We start from the raw sequence: 5000 nt of genomic DNA on the forward strand, positions 1-5000 counted from the left end.
TTGATATATAGCATGTTTAGAATTTTTTTTCTAAATATTCTTATATCAAAGACCCACGCGCGCGCGCGCGGCACGGCACGGCACTTAGGCACTTTGGAACTTGGACACTTGGAAACACTTGGGAAACACTTGGGCAAACACTTGGGCGTATGCCAAGACGACGGTCTAGACAAGGCATCGGGAATCGCACATGAATGTAGGCAACAACAGTTGACAGTTCTAGCCAAGGCATGGCAAGTTGGCTCACCGGGTAACGGCTAAAAAGTTGCTGGGTAACGGCAACCAAGCTGTCGGGTAATGCTGGGTATCGGCTAAAATGTTGCTGGGTAACGGCAACCAAGCTGTCGGGTAATGCTGGCTATCGGCTAAAATGTTGCTGGGTAACGGCAACCAAGCTGTCGGGTAATGCTGGGTATCGGCTAAAAAGTTGCTGGGTATTGGCTAAAATGTTGCTGGGTAACGGCAACCAAGCTGTCGGGTAATGCTGGGTATCGGCTAAAAAGTTGCTGGGTATCGGCTAAAATGTTGCTGGGTAACGGCAACCAAGCTGTCGGGTAATGCTGGCTATCGGGTAAAAAGTTGTTGGGTGATGGCAACCAAGCTGTCGGGTAATGCTGGGTATCGGCAACAACAACCAAGATGACGGGTAACGCTGGGTAATGGCTAAGAAGTTGCTAGGCAACGGCAAGCAAGTTGCTGGGTAACGGCTAAAAAGTTGCTGGTTAACGGCTAAGAATTTGCTGGGTACCGGCTAAAAAGTAGCTTGTCGCCGGGCAAATCAATGCAAGCACCAATATGTTCTTGTCGAAACGCCCCAAAAACTCTTGTTTAGTCGCCATCTTTTGGGACTTTCGCAATGTTAGTTTAAAATCTTTTTTAATTTTTATTTTTAGATGTTTTTAAGTCTTAATTTAAACATTTTCTATTATAGATGCCTTATTTTTCAACCCAATATATTTACCTAATTATTGTGTAGCTTGTTTATAATTTTTTGTGATTTTTTCTTACTTTTTTTGTATTTTTTTGTATTTTTTATGATTTTTATCTATTTATTTTTTGTTTAATTAATATAAAATTATCCTTTTGGCAAAAAATTCTGAATTTTTTGGAGGAGTTGCTTCATATTTTTGTGAAGATGTCCCAATTCAAAGTTTATGAAAAAAAGTTGCGATGCTCAAAAAAACCCCTATTGCTTCAGTTCGGACACATTGATGTTCCTTCCTGCCACAAGAGCAAAGGCTAATTTTACTACTATAGGGGGGGGTGGTGTCCCTCCCTTGGGGAAGCCGAGGCCACCCGACGCCGGGTGCCAAGGCACGTTGCTATCGAGACCACCCGGGCAAATCTTGGCCATTTGGCCTCGGTTACTCGAGAAAACACTACCCGTCGGTAATGCACGGAAAAAAGACCGAAATGCCCCTAAATCGAAATGCTATATTAAGTCGTCCCGCAAGGCAATGCACAGCTCTATCGAGCAGAGCAGGACTCTATCGGGCAATTCTTGGCCATTTGGCCTTGGTTACCCCTGGAAGCACTACCCGTGGGTAATGCTCGGAAAAAAGACCGAAATACCCCGGAGGCGAAATGTTATTTTTACCCGTCCCGTGGGGCAAAGCATGACTCTATCGGGCAAAGAAAAACTATGTCGGGCAAATGTTGGCGGTTTGGCCACAGAAACCCGTAAAGAGATGACCCGTTGGAAACGCTAGAAAAAAATGCCCGGGTAAAGGCAAGGCCTAGCCAAGGAATGGCAGAGCAAACAATGACACTATCGGGCAGAAACTAGAACTCCATGGCCGTTTGGTCTCAAAATGCTCGTGCTTTCGAGTCCCGTTGGGAATGCTTGCAGACTCACATCCTCCATGATGCATTGGTGTTCCCATGGGGGATGCCTCCTTGCTGAGAGGTAAGCTTGCTACCTTGGTGGTGAGCGCCGGCTAACGGATACCTGTTGGCTATGGCACAGTCCCGATGATGCATTGGTGTCCCCGCACGGAAAAGCGTAACTGGCTAATGGTCTTTCATTCCTAATGCCACGTTGCGTAGCCCAGGGGTTGCCTCCTTGTTGAGGGAGAAGCTTGTCGCTTAGGCGGCGAGCGCTGGTTGATGGTTCTCCATTGGCTATGGCACTGTCCCTTGGGTAATTTTCCTCAATGATGCATTGGTGTCCCTTTCGGGGGATGCCTCCTTGCTGAGAGGTAAGCTCGATGCCTTGGCGGTGAGCGCCGGCTGATGGATATCCGTTGGCTATGGCACATTCCCGATGACGCATTGGTGTCCCCGCACGGAAAAGCGAAACTGGCTAATGGTCTTTGATTCCTAATGCCACGTTGCGTAGCCCAGGGGTTGCCTCCATGTCGAGGGAGAAGCTTGTCGCTTAGGCGGCGAGCGCCGGTTGATGGTTCTCCATTGGCTATGGCACTGTCCCTTGGGTAATTTTCCTCCATGATGCATTGGTGTCCCTTTCGGGGGATGCCTCCTTGCTGAGAGGTAAGCTCGTCGCCTTGGCGGTGAGCGCCGGCTGATGGATATCCGTTGGCTATGGCCCAGTCCCGATGACGCATTGGTGTCCCCGCACGGAAAAGCGAAACTGGCTAATGGTCTTTGATTCCTAATGCCACGTTGCGTAGCCCAGGGGTTGCCTCCTTGTCGAGGGAGAAGCTTGTCGCTTAGGCGGCGAGCGCCGGTTGATGGTTCTCCATTGGCTATGGCACTGTCCCTTGGGTAATTTTCCTCCATGATGCATTGGTGTCCCTTTCGGGGGATGCCTCCTTGCTGAGAGGTAAGCTTGCCGCCTTGGCGGTGAGCGCCGGCTGATGGATATCCGTTGGCTATGGCACAATCCCGATGATGCATTGGTGTCCCCGCACGGAAAAGCGAAACTGGCTAATGGTCTTTGATTCCTAATGCCACGTTGCGTAGCCCAGGGGTTGCCTCCTTGTCGAGGGAGAAGCTTGTCGCTTAGGCGGCGAGCGCCGGTTGATGGTTCTCCATTGGCTATGGCACTGTCCCTTGGGTAATTTTCCTCCATGATGCATTGGTGTCCCTTTCGGGGGATGCCTCCTTGCTGAGAGGTAAGCTTGTCGCCTTGGCGGTGAGCGCCGGCTGATGGATATCCGTTGGCTATGGCACAATCCCGATGATGCATTGGTGTCCCCGTACGGAAAAGCGAAACTGGCTAATGGTCTTTCATTCCTAATGCCACGTTGCGTAGCCCAGGGGTTGCCTCCTTGTTGAGGGAGAAGCTTGTCGCTTAGGCGGCGAGCGCCGGTTGATGGTTCTCCATTGGCTATGGCACTGTCCCTTGGGTAATTTTCCTCCATGATGCATTGGTGTCCCTTTCGGGGGATGCCTCCTTGCTGAGAGGTAAGCTCGTCGCCTTGGCGGTGAGCGCCGGCTGATGGATATCCGTTGGCTATGGCACAGTCCCGATGACGCATTGGTGTCCCCGTACGGAAAAGCGAAACTGGCTAATGGTCTTTGATTCCTAATGCCACGTTGCGTAGCCCAGGGGTTGCCTCCTTGTTGAGGGAGAAGCTTGTCGCTTAGGCGGCGAGCGCCGGTTGATGGTTCTCCATTGGCTATGGCACTGTCCCTTGGGTAATTTTCCTCCATGATGCATTGGTGTCCCTTTCGGGGGATGCCTCCTTGCTGAGAGGTAAGCTCGTCGCCTTGGCGGTGAGCGCCGGCTGATGGATATCCGTTGGCTATGGCCCATTCCCGATGACGCATTGGTGTCCCCGCACGGAAAAGCGAAACTGGCTAATGGTCTTTGATTCCTAATGCCACGTTGCGTAGCCCAGGGGTTGCCTCCTTGTCGAGGGAGAAGCTTGTCGCTTAGGCGGCGAGCGCCGGTTGATGGTTCTCCATTGGCTATGGCACTGTCCCTTTGGTAATTTTCCTCCATGATGCATTGGTGTCCCTTTCGGGGGATGCCTCCTTGCTGAGAGGTAAGCTTGTCGCCTTGGCGGTGAGCGCCGGCTGATGGATATCCATTTGCTATGGCACAAACCCGATGGATCTCGTCCATTGGCAACGGCCCTGTCCCTTCGAAAAAACTATCTTAATGATGCATTGGTGTTGAAACTTTTAGGGGCAGGGACACCGTTGCGGAGAGGTAAGTTTGTAGATGCTTTTATGTGAAGCCAAAATGTTTTCTAAATTCATTGTTCATCAAAAAATCAAAAAATGAATTCGCAAAAATCTTCCTTGATGACGCATTGGCGTGTCCTTCGGTGATTGCCTATATGCTGAGGGGTAAGCAAAGTTATGTTTTAAAAATTCTTCCTCGACGATGCATTGGTGTTCATTTAGGGAATGCCTTCTTGCTGAGGGGTAAGCATGTCGTTTAGGCGTCATGCGCTGGCCGGTGGTCCTACATTGGCTATGGCAATGTCCCGTCGGAAAGCTTCCTTGATGATGCATTGGTGTTGTAACCCTTCGGGGAAGCCCCACCCTTGCGGAGAGGTAAGCTCGTTGCTGCTCGAAAATTCTTCCTCGATGACGCATTGGTGTTCCCTTTGGGGGATGCCTTCTTGTTGAGAGGTAAGCTGGTCGTCTATTTCAATGAGATGGGTGGCGAGCGCCGGCCGATTGATCTTTTCAATTGGCTACGGCAATGTCCCTTCGGTAATCTTCCTCCATGATGCATTGGTGTCCCTTTCGGGGGATGCCTCCTTGCTGAGAGGTAAGCTTGTCGCCTTGGCGGTGAGCGCCGGCTGATGGATATCCGTTGGCTATGGCACAATCCCGATGACGCATTGGTGTCCCCGTACGGAAAAGCGAAACTGGCTAATGGTCTTTCATTCCTAATGCCACGTTGCGTAGCCCAGGGGTTGCCTCCTTGTTGAGGGAGAAGCTTGTCGCTTAGGCGGCGAGCGCCGGTTGATGGTTCTCCATTGGCTATGGCACTGTCCCTTGGGTAATTTTCCTCCATGATGCATTGGTGTCCCTTTCGGGGGATGCCTCCTTGTTGAGAGGTAAGCTCGTCGCCTCGGCGG

The sequence above is a fragment of the Rhododendron vialii genome, chromosome 11a, assembly GCF_030253575.1.
Source record: "Rhododendron vialii isolate Sample 1 chromosome 11a, ASM3025357v1".
In the NCBI taxonomy this organism is placed as follows: Eukaryota; Viridiplantae; Streptophyta; class Magnoliopsida; order Ericales; family Ericaceae; genus Rhododendron; species Rhododendron vialii.